This window comes from Pongo abelii, chromosome 1 (assembly GCF_028885655.2).
Source record: "Pongo abelii isolate AG06213 chromosome 1, NHGRI_mPonAbe1-v2.0_pri, whole genome shotgun sequence".
Lineage (NCBI taxonomy): Eukaryota > Metazoa > Chordata > Mammalia > Primates > Hominidae > Pongo > Pongo abelii.
In genome coordinates this window covers 137,783,326-137,795,961 of record NC_071985.2, presented here as the reverse complement: position 1 = coordinate 137,795,961, position 12,636 = coordinate 137,783,326, and the positions used below count along the sequence as shown (strand labels likewise).

Sequence of the window (12,636 nt, the reverse complement as noted above, 5' to 3'; positions counted from 1 at the left end):
GTGGAAGAACCTGGTAGTTTAGCTTACAATTTAAACCACCACTTGAGGGTTTTTCCTCAAGAAAACCATTTTACTTTGTAGCAGAAATGCCTTATGTGTACTTCCCATTTTATCATACAGAATATTAAAAAGACACATACTCAGAAGTCATTTAATAAAAATAATAAATAATTCTTACTGCTTCATTAAGGGCATTTCTAACTGAAACTTTTTTCTGGTTTTGTTTTTAACTGCAAACAAGTGTGTGGTGGGAAAGGATACAGTGGCTACTAATACCATTTCTTTATTTGTGCTAAGATGCCAACAGTTTTATTTACTAGCACTTTACACTATCAGTATAGAAGTCAGCACAATGAAAAAGGCAAATAATGTTTTAATACTATTATTAAAATAATTGTATCTTGAAGACCTCCCATAAACCACATTTTAAGACCTATCATTGATTGATATTTGTCATGTAAGGCTTCACGGAGAACGTGGCATACACTTTTGAAATGTTTTAGGACTTTTTTTTTAAAGAAGTGGATAGAGAGGGAAGGGCCGTCATTCAAGAAGAAAAGAATCAGCATAGGATTTTGAAAAGTGAAATAAACATGCTATGGGAAAGAGAAAGTGTAGGATCAAAGAGTATGTCTTAGGAGTAGGGTGGATAGATGTAGAGGATGTTGAGTGTCTGGGAGAGCTGATTGAACTTGACCCAGTAGACAGTGAGATTATAGTGGAGAAAGACTTTCTGGAAAGAGCACTGAGTGGTTATAACTTTTGATATTTGTAGGATAGACTGTAACACTGGAGACAAAAGTTTGGGTTAGGTTACCCAGTTCTTAGTTGTGTGAATGGACAGTATAATTTTATTAGTTCAGAAAGTAAATAGGAGTCCATATTAAGCTGTGGGACTAGAGAGATGACAAAATAGAGATTTTGAAGAAATGAAATGAAATTGGCAATGAATGGATAAAAAATTAGAGAATATGGACAAGTTTAAGACAAATCCTATATTGGACCGAGAGAAATGTGCCCATCAAAAGTGACAGGGAATTAGGAAGACTCGGAGGGAAGGTGACAAATTTAGTGCAGAGATATTGGATAAGAGGACAAACAGAGCATCTGAGTGGAAATTTAGTGAGAGCTCGAGAGAGGAATGTTGGGATGATCAGAATAAGGTGATATTTTAACCTGTGAGAAAAGATATATTTAGAAGATTAGAGTTAAATGTTTAAGACTGGAAAATCAGCCAGGCGTGGTGGCTCACGCCTGTAATCCCAGCACTTTGGGAGGCCAAGGCGAGTGGATCACAAGGTCAGGAGGAGATCGAGACCATCCTGGCCAACATAGTGAAACCCCGTCTCTACTAAAAGTACAAAAAAAAATTAGCTGGGTGTGGTGGCGCATAGTCCCAGCTACTCAGGAGGCTGAGGCAGGAGAATCGCTTGAACCCTGGAGGCGGAGATTGCAGTGAGCCGAGATGGCACCACTGCACTCCAGCCTGGCGACAGAGCAAGACTCCGTCTCAAAAAACAACAACATAAAAAACAAAAACAAAAAAACAAAAAAACAAGATTGGAGAATCAGAGAAAGAAGAGTAGATATAATGAGGGAATAATTTAGGAGTAGTAGCGGAACCAAAATAATATGGAGCTGGAGGCAAACTTGTCTAAAATTCAGTTCTTAAATTCCTAACCTTCCAGGGTTAATATTTATTAAATACAAATGTTTACATGCCTGAAGAAATTACATTTGCAACTAAGATGTAAGTAGAGTCAGCTTACAGCCCAGTCCCTTCACAGAGTTCCAGAAACAGTACAGCATCCAAATCCTTATTGGAGTTTTTCCAGGGATGTCAACAAAGATCCAGTTTGTTACTCACAACAGCACTTCTTAAAATTCTCTTCATTCCTCTTGGACTCACAATATCTTGACCCCACAGCTTTCCTAAGGCTCTCTCAAACTTCTGACTCTCAACTCCTCTAAAACTCAACAAACCAGTGCCATTAAGGATCAATTATTTGTCCCTGTCCTCTTTTCTCACTTTTTTTTTCTGTGCCTGCAAATAGCCCTCCATCCTTTTTCCAAATGTGAATTAGAGCAAATAATTCCTAGTTTTTACACTTTTTCTAGTTTTTACACAATTTTTAGTGAGTACGATACCTCTACACAATTAACTCCCAGTAAACTTAATGGGAAGGTTCAAGTTCCTTTGGAAGGGTAGGAGGAGGAATAATTGCTAAATGACCAAAATTAGGATTTTCTCTCTGGAGTCAAGGGAGGATTGTATTAATAAATACATACAATTTGCTGTCTTTTATGCTTGTCTTAGTAATAACAGTAAATGGTGGGTAAAAGAAAGTGTTCTTCTTCTTCTTTCCTTCCTTCCCACATGCATGTTTTCCTCCCTTCCCCTCTTTCCTCTCAGATTCAGTACATACCTTCACAAACTGTTCGCCTTTATTTGCTAGAATGAAAGAATGTTCTAATTAGGTAAGAAGAGGTGGATTCCAACAAAGTAAGTGATCTTTCTGCTATGGAAGAGGGAGGTAAGGAGGACAGTTATGTAAATATTATTTCACCTTGAATTAATATTTGGGTTCTTTCCTTTGAAAGAAACTGGTTTAAAGACCAGGCACTGGTTAGATGGAAAAATTGGCAGAAGCTAACACTATGGTTATGAGGAAGCTATGGGTGACCAATTTCTTTTTTTTCTTTTTTTTTTTTTAATTATACTTTAAGTTTTAGGGTACATGTGCACATATTTAACTGACCAATTTCTTTTGTAGAGTTGCAGTCATATCGTCTTGGGTTTGGGAGTGTAGTAAGAATGTCTGTGAATATGTCTGACTCTCCTTTCAAAAAATTGGCAGAGAAGAGAACCAGTGGAGGGGAGGTTTTTGGATTAGCAGGAATTGAGCATGTTGGTAAAAGAAGAATCAATTTATAGAAGGGGAACTTGATAGAACAAGGGAAGGCAGGGTAGTTTATTGAATAAATCCTAGAAGGTGAGGATTCTTCTCTGAGTTGAAAGGTAAAGGTGCCTGAGAAGAAGTTTTGAGATCTTGGGGTCAGAGTGGAAGGAATTCATGGTTGATGGACTCTAATGCAGTTGACTCCTGAGCAACATGGGTTTGAACTGTATGAGTCCACTGACACATTGATTTTTTTCTTTTTTTTTTTTTTTTTTTTTTAACGAGCTCTAGAATTTATTTATTATTTTTGTTTGGATCCAGGAGACATTCAACCTCCTTTGCTTTTTGATTTCTTTATAAAAACAACACCAGGCAGACATATATCTTACAATGAGCTCATAGCACTATCTTCTTGTGTAAAAAACAGCATGCTCATGTTGCTTGTTTTTCTCAATCATTGTGACAATAAGTGGCATCTACTTTTCTGTTATATCACATATAGTCATCAGTATTTCATTTACAAAGGAAAATACTTCATTAATTCTTATGTTACCATTATTCAACCAGGATATGCCCTCAATATGATGCACAGATGGTTTCAGATGTCTGGATAATAAATTATCTCAGGTATTTTCTCTGAGAATTGTAGCAATGCTGGAGTCCCTAGCCATAAGGGTTTATTGCTGTTGCTGTTTCTGATTACCTTGTTTTTTGATTCTGATAAGCTGCATGCAGCTTTCACTTGCTTTCCCCATCACATCTCATTCAGTAGCCTATTGTATTAGACCCTCATAATCCCATTCTGGCCTGCCTCTCTTTCTTTTCTTCCTTTCTCCCTCCCTCCCTCCCTCCTTCGCTCCCTTCTTCCCTTCCTTCCTTCCTTCTTCCTTCCGTCTCTCTTTTATCTTTCTCTCTCTTTCTTCTCTTTCTCTCTCTTTGGTTCTCTCTCTTTCTTTCTTTCTCTCTCTGTCTTTCTTCTTTTGTTTTTCTTTCTTCTCTCTTCCTTCCTCATCTCCCTCTTTCTTCTCTTTCTCCTTCCTTCCTTTTTTCCCTCCCGCTCTTTCTTTCTTGTCATTCTCTCTCTGTTCTCTCTCTCTCTCTCTCTGCCTCTCTCTCTCTCTCTCCTCTGTTCAACCATTCTCCTCTGCTAAGCAACTGTAAGCAAACTTCCTAAAGCAAAACTAGAATTTTCTTCTGAGACATCAATTTGTCCTTTGCAAAAACTTTCTTCTCTGCCATACACAGAGTGATTTCTTGCAATGGATACAGTCCTCTGCAGCTTGACAAGGTCTTTCCTCAAGAGCCTTCACTTTCATGAAGTTCTTCCATTCTGCTTGAAAATCTTCTTGACTTTTGCCTTCTTGATATATAGAAGACAAATTTCTGACTTGGTAATCAAAAGTTCTTAAGGCAAATATGGTGGTAAAATTCTTTCTGTGGTAGACAATTCTATGTATTCATCTAATCCTTTGTCTGAGTACCACCTACCAACAATAGGGTAGGATTCAGCTATTTTTGTATGACGTGATCCCACCCTTAGTTGACCACTGATGATTGGACCAGGCACCAACACAAGATGGAGTAATCTGTTTAGAAGTTAGGTCTGGGCAGTGCGACTCAAGAAACTGATCATTAAGTACAGAGAGATTCAAGAGAACTAAATTAGTAGTATATTTCTGAGTTCCAGCATTAATTTCTATGTTAAGTAACATAGTGTTTTATCTTTCTTAAACATCAATGTTCTTGTCTATAAAATGAGGCTGAACTAGATGTTGCCAAAGGTCTCTTGCTTGAGTTTATATGAATCCATTTTTTGTTGTATTTTTTTGTTTTAGGTTATCTTTTCCAGAAATTATTTATTGAACCATTCTAGACACTCCTTCTCTCTGCTGCCATGGTACCTTGTACAAAGCTCTAGTATTGTAATTTTCTGTTTACAAGTGGAATGCCACCATTAACCTATGAGTTTACTGAGACTGAGGACTTTGGAGGTAGCACACAAAGGAATAGTATTTTTAAGTAAACAATTAATCACTTAATGGTTACATACACAGAAATATTGGGCTCTTAAACATAATTTATATCAAAATTACAGATAATTCTGCTTTGACCAGAGTTCTCTCTCTTCTCTGAAATATCTGCAACGTACAAGACTACAAGAACTTTACCAAAAGCAGATGTTGTAAAGTAAGATGAAGCCATCATTTGGACATGTGGAATGTCCAAAATTCTCTGTCACTTTTTGGCAGCTGGGACCATATATCTGCTTTGAGGTCTCGATTCAGAGACATGGACTCTTGTCAGCAGGAATGTATTATAAATAGTTTATTTAAATCTCAAGATCACAGAGAATATTCAAACTTGTATTTAGAGTTTAACATGGATAACTACCAGTTCTGTTATTCTATTTTTAACTCTGATAAGATTGGCAAATAGTGTGTATTAGATCATATTAAGCTTTATTTAATATTATGAAAACTATTTTATATGTTTCATGTGGATATCATATATTTTTGGATGGTAAACTATGTTAAATTTTGGTACATTATTATTAGTGTTTTCAAGTCATATTTGAAGCCATACTTTCAAATTCTAGCTGTGGCCAAAATAAACTAATAAAAGGCACAATATGATTTTACTAATTAAAAAATTTTTGCTTAAGTAGTTAAAACCGTGACTAAATGGTTGCCATGAATATAACTGTTTAAGCAAGATACCGTCAATTAATTCTTTACAATTACACTTGAAAAAATACCAGAATTCTGTAGATTATTTCCAGTTTTGCCTAGATACACACCAAAATTAATTTTTCACCATATAAATATTCTATTACAACCACTTCTAGAAAGCAAATAGAGTAATACTTCTAAGGATGCAGAAAATCCTGAAAATTACCATTAAATTCCTGTTTAAGTGATAAGTGGAAAATCCATCCAGTTAGATGAAGTTTCATCCCTCCTGGAGATATCCTATAATTGCACAATAGAGATATGGATGTTGAGAGGTTTGACAAATGATAAAACCTGGGAACAGACCCACGGACACACCTCAGTGAAAAAAAGGATTATCAAGACATTTTATGAGCTACGGGAAGACTTGAAGACATTTCAAAGTATTAGAGAGAGACAAGTTATTGAGAAAATAATCATTAATTTTCCCCCTTTTACCTTTTCTGTGTAACCCTGTTTCTTCTACTTCCCTGTCTTTCTTTTTTCCCTGTTTTCCCTTTCTACTTCTTAAACCATGCCCATTTTCATCACAGGAATGCTCGAGTTTAGAGGACTAAGGTGATCTTCTAAGCTCTGGGATTCCAAATTCCTCAAAATTAAAGTCCTTTTTTATACGACAATAAGTGGTGTCTATGCTGAACATTTGAAACAACTATCACATGTGATTCATTTGTCCTTCAGCTAAAATTCGTCTTATATGTGTCTAAAACAATGTATCCTAAAATGGAATGTTGCAAAGAAGACAATCCGTTTCCTGAATTGTTTCAGTCTTCAAATGTCTGCTTCAACTAAAGATGTTCAATGACATTGATTAGAAACATACAGAAGACTTTAGATAACATTATAAATCTAGATAAATATAAATAAGTGGCACAAAATACTTTTGATTTCTAACATAAATGTTTTGATTTATTGCATTTCATCATAGAATTTTGACTTAAACCTTAGAATCTGTGGGATCTTTGCAAAAGTACTTCATTTCTGAGCTACAAACTTGAAATCTAATGTTCCTTACTACCAAAAGAATCAATGTAGATGGGCTTCTCCAAATATATCTCTCTTGTCATTTCTATTCTACATTAGTACTCTTCATTGGGCTTCACCATTATGAAGATAAATTTCGAACTCTTTGTGTGACCTACCATGCCTTCTCTATTGTAGGACCTGGGAGCTTTTCTTTTTTATTTATTTATTTATTTATTTATTTTATTTTATTTTTTATTTTTTATTATTATTACTATTATTATTATTATACTTTAGGCTCTATGGTACATGTGCGCAACGTGCAGGTAAGTTACATATGTATACATGTGCCATGCTGGTGCGCTGCACCCACCAACTCGTCATCTAGCATTAGGTATATCTCCCAATGCTATCCCTCCCCCCTCCCCCCACCCCACAACAGTCCCTGAAGTCTGATGTTCCCCTTCCTGTGTCCATGTGTTTTCATTGTTCAGTTCCCACCTATGAGTGAGAATATGTGGTGTTTGGTTTTTTGTTCTTGCGATAGTTTACTGAGAATGATGATTTCCAATTTCATCCATGTCCCTACAAAGGACACGAACTCATCATTTTTTATGGCTGCATAGTATTCCATGGTGTATATGTGCCACATTTTCTTAATCCACTCTATCATTGTTGGACATTTGGGTTGGTTCCAAGTCTTTGCTATTGTGAATAATGCTGCAATAAACATACGTGTGCATGTGTCTTTATAGCAGCATGATTTATCGTCCTTTGGGTATATACCCAGTAATGGGATGGCTGGGTCAAATGGAATTTCTAGTTCTAGATCCCTGAGGAATCGTCACACTGACTTCCACAAGGGTTGAACTAGTTTACAGTCCCACCAACAGTGTAAAAGTGTTCCTATTTCTCCACATCCTGATTTTTTTCAATAAAATTTGCAGTAAGTGTGCCTGCCTTTCCTTCCAACTTCGTCACCTCTTCCACCTCTGCCACCCTTGTGACAGCAAGTCCAACTCCTCCTCTTACTCAAGGCTAGTTAACGTGAAGGCGACAAGAATGAAGACCTTTACAAAATCCACTTTCACTTAATAGTACATATATTTTCTTTTCTTTATAATTTTCTTTTCTCTAGAAAATAACATTTTTCTCTCGCTTACTTTATTGTAAGAATATAGTATATAATGCAAATAACATTATATAGTAATGTTTCTGTAACTATAGAAGATAGTTATAGAAGGTAAGGCTTCTGGTCAACAATCAGGTGTTTGGGCAAGTCAAAATTCAAGCAATTTTCAACTGTGTGGGGAGTCAGCACCCCTAACCCTGGCGTTGCTCAAGAATTAACTATATCTCAGTAAGAAACCAGATGCTCTGATGGGACTGAGAGACAAAAGTGAATGAGGAAGGGAATTGACTTGAATGGCAGGACAGGTTTGGAAGCAATTATATGGGAACTATGGAGTTAAATGAAAGGACCGTCGAGCCAGTTTGAGAATTCTGCTGAAGTTCAAATCTTTTAAAATTATATTTGTGCCATTTATCTTAACAAAGATTGGTGGGTAATGATATTTATTGAATTTACAGTATGGGGGAGTTGTTACTCTGTGTCATGGCAGCTTCATAGCACAAAAGAGGTACTATCATTTATCCCCATTTATAGAGATAGAACAAACATAGAGGTCAATAGCAGAGAGAGCTAAGACCACACAGTTGCTCCATGGCAGAACCAGGCTTTCAACCCAGGCGGCCTGACTGCAGAGCACCCTACCTACTCTTCACGTCATTCTGTATTGCCTAAGGAAAGCTGGCTTGATGAAACACTGGAGATCAGCAGAGTGGGTGAGATAGATGAAGTGGCGAGAGAACGGAGGGTGCTGATGTGTGTTCTGAAGTTAACTTGGAGTTTGGATTAAGTAGGAAAGGAAGTGAAAGCATAGAGGCTGATAGAGAGGGATTTGAGGATTTGAAGGTCAAAGAAGTAGTTTAGGTGAGATTGGGTAAAGAGAAATATGGAAGGCTTATGATTAGAGAGAATGGGTTCACTGAGGTATAATATTTCTTGAGTAATTCCAAGGCTGCCATGTAGTCAAAGAAATGAATGGCTGAAGGAGAAGGGAAGTCTCTGGAGAAGAGAAGGCTTGAGGATCAGAGACCTGGATTAGAATGTGGATGTCATTGCTTTAGTGATGTTTTTCCTATTTGCAGTATTATTTCATTAATTTAGCCATTGCTATCTAAATAGTCTTTCTTAATTGTCTTAGATAATTTAGCCCTTTTATCCTACATAAACTTATAAAATGTAATACATCTCTCATCCTATATAAATTATTTGATATTTTAATCACTCAATAAAATGTTTTCGAGCTTTTTAACTATTAATTTTTAGTTTCTTATGTTGAACAATTTTAGCTTAATCATGACTAATTCAGTTAAATTGAATATTAAGATACACAGATATGTTTTACTGCCTTTGCAATTTGATCTCTAAAATGATGTAAAATTAGGCAAGGCAGTTTTTTTAAGGAAGAAAAAGTGGAATAGAGCGAACGTTCACTGACTTTTTAAAAACCTTTTTATCTTTAGAATAGTTTTACATTTACAGAAAAATCAGAAGGCTGATACAGAGGGTCCCCGTGTACCCCACACCCAGCTTCCCCTATTGTTAGCATCATAGATCAGTGGGTGCAGTTGTTACAATTAGCGAGCCAGTGTTAATATGTTATTGTTAACTAAAGTCCATACTTTGTGTGGATTTCTTTCGTTTTTGCCCAGTGCCCCTTTTCTGTCCCAGGATCCCTTCCAGAATGCCACACTACATTTAGTTTCATGTCTGCTTAGGCTACTATTGGCTGTGATCGTCTCTCAGATGTCCCCTGTCTCTGGTGACCTTGACAGTTTTGAGGAGTACTGATCAGGTGTTTTGTAGACTGTCCCTCAATTTGGGTTTGTCTGATGTTTTTCTCATGATTACACTGGGGCTATGGGGTTTGGGGAGGAAGACCACCGGGGGACAGTACCGTTCTCATCACACATATTAGGACTGCACGCTGTGAATATGACTTAATCATTGTTGATGTTAAGCTTGTTCACCTGAGGTACTGTTTGTCCGGTTTCTCCATTTTAAAGTTATTCCTCACACCTGCCTTCCCCCTGCCCCTTCTACACTGTACACTTTGGAAAGAAGTCACTGTGTGTATTAGTTTGTTGGGGCTGCCATAAAAAATGCCACAGTCTGGGTGGCTTAAATAACAGAAATGTGTTTTTGCACAGTGCTGGAAGCTGGAAGTCCAAGATCAAGGTGCCCGCAGGGTTGGTTTCTGGTGAGGCGCCTCTCCTATTCTTGCAGAAGGCAGCTTCTCTCTGTGTCCTCACATGGCCTCTTCTCTGTGTGTGCTTGGAGGAAGAGAGGGAGAACTTTGGTCTCTCCCTTCTTTTAAGGGCACTGGTCCTAGTGGATTGGGGCCTGACCCTTGTTACTTTATTTAACCTTAATTGCCTTCTTAAAGGACCTATCTTGAAATATAGTCACTTTGGGGCTTTAGGGCTTCAACATAAGAATTTAGCTGGGCGCAGTGGCTCACGCCTGTAATCCCAGCACTTTGGGAGGCTGAGGCGGGTGGATCACAAGGTCAGGAGATCAAGACCATCCTGGCTAACACGGTGAAACCCCGTCTCTACTAAAAAATACAAAAAATTAGCCGGGTGTGGTGGCGGGCGCCTGTAGTCCCAGCTACTGGGGAGGCTGAGGCAGGAGAATGGCGTGATCCCGGGAGGCGGAGCTTGCAGTGAGCCGAGATCGCGCCACTGCACTCCAGCCTGGGCGACAGAGCGAGACTCTGTCTCAGGAAAAAAAAAAAGAAAAAGAATTTAGTGGGAAACAGTTCAATACATTACACTATACACAGCCCACACTTAAGGAGTAGGGGTTTATGCTTTACCTTATTGAAGGTATGATTTCTACATAAATTATTTGCAGTTATTCGGAACAGATTTGTTTCTTCTCCCCTATTCATTCATTCATTTATATCAATATTGATTTCTGGATGTTTATTTTATACTTTAGGTTATAATCCAATACAACATTATTTATTTTGTTGCTCAATTTGTGAGTTTTGGACCTGGAGAGCTCATTTGGTTGGTTTCTGTGTTCCTTTGACATAAAGAAACATCATTTTGTTTTTTGAGCACTTTCTTGCTCTCTGGCCCTAAATGATACTCTAACAGGTTCATATTGTATATTGTGTATTCTCTGTTCCCAGCCCTCAAATCAGGTATTTCTCAAGGAACCCTAGTTTCTTTCATTGGAGAGTGGTATTAGAAGCCAACATGTGGATGCCATGTATGCTCATTGTTACTGAGGCATCATTGTTTCTATGGGCTCCCAGCTGACAGAACCTGGAAATATGCTGACCTGTGTGTATACACCTATCTATAATTATTTCTGTATGTATGCATTTATAACTATATCAAGCTAAAATAGTTCACTGTTTCCAAATCTAATCCAGTATCTCATGGAAAAAATCTAGCCTCTTCTTGCTTGTCTGAAACCTTTCACTCCAACAATGAGAAACCTGGTTCCCACTATTTTTCATCAAACAAATCTATTTATTTGTTCAGTCCTGATATACATGTATAATGGTTTCAGAATTGTTAATCGTTTTTGCCGTGAACTAGAGTACATTGCCTGTATACAGTTTCTTTTGTCTTTGTCTTATAGTCTCCATCTTTGAAGTTACTTAGGTCAGCACCTCTTTCTACCTTACTCCTTTCAGGGATGTTATATCATGCATTTGTAACAGTTAAGATTCTTTTGTCACTGTTTGCATTGCATCCTGGCATCCCCCAACCTCCTAATTGATTGTTTAAAATTTTGCATACATCAGGTTCACTTTTTTGTGCACTTCTGTGGGTTTTGATAAGTGCATAATGTCATGTATCCACCACTATAGTATTATGCAGAACAGTTTCACCACCCTAAAATATCCCTTGTTTTGCCTACTCAATCCCCTTCCACTCTTTCCAAAACTCTGGTAACCACTGCTCTGTTTTCTGTCTTGATACTTTTGCTTTTTCTAGAATGTCTATAAATGGAATCATACAGTGTATAGGATTTTCAGACTGATTTCATTTACTTAGCACTTTAGATTCATTCTTGCTGTTACATTGATTGATAGTTTATTTTTATTGCTAAGTAGTATTTCACTGTATGGATGTACTACAATGTTTGTCCCTCTTGATGGCTTGTAGTTGTTGGCAGTTATGAATAAAGCTGGTGTAAACATGTATGCAGCTTTTGTGTGGACATACATTTTTTTAATCAGTTGGAAAAATACCTAGGAATGTGATTGCTGGTTTGTGTGCTATGAATATGTTTAGTTTTATGCCTGCTAAAGTGGTTGTACCATTTTGCATTCCTAGCAGCAATGAATGTGTGTTCCTCTTGTTCTACACCCTTGCCAGCAATTGTTATTGTCCATTTTTTGGGATTTTAGATATTTTAATAGGTGTGTATAGTATCTTGTTGCTAAAATTTGCACTTTCTTTTTTTTTTCTTTTTTTTGAGACGGGAGTCTCACTCTTGTTGCCTAGGCTGGAGTGCAATGGCACGATTTCGGCTCACTGCAACCTCTGCCTCCCAGGTTCAAGAGATTCTCCTGCCTCAGCCTCCCAAGTAGCTGGGATTACAAGAATGCTCCACCACACCCAGCTAATTTTGTATTTTTAGTAGATATGGGGTTTCGCCATTTTGGCCACATTGGTTTCTTTTCTTTTCTTTTCTTTTTTGAGATGGAGTCTCGCTCTGTCGCCCAGGCTGGAGTGCGGTGGTGTGATCTCGGCTCATTGCAACCTCCGCCTCCTGGGTTCAAGCAGTTCTCTGCCTCAGCCTCTGAGTAGCTGGGATTATAGGTGCCCGCCACCATGCCTGGCTAATTTTTGTATTTTTAGTAGAGACGGGGTTTCACTATCTTGGCCAGGCTGGTCTTGAACTCCTGACCTGATGATCCACGCTCCTCAGCCTCCCAAAGTGCTGGGATTAC

General features: G+C 37.7%; 1 protein-coding gene and 1 long non-coding RNA gene across 17 annotated transcripts in view; one reads left to right on the top strand and one right to left on the bottom strand.

Annotated features, from left to right (window-relative positions):
• LOC103892008 (uncharacterized) overlaps positions 1-12,636 on the bottom strand; it is a 76,492-nt gene that overhangs the window by 19,277 nt on the left and 44,579 nt on the right. The gene's annotated exons all lie outside the window — the stretch shown is intronic.
• TLCD4 (TLC domain containing 4) overlaps positions 1-12,636 on the top strand; it is a 115,394-nt gene that overhangs the window by 101,041 nt on the left and 1,717 nt on the right. The window lies entirely within an intron of this gene.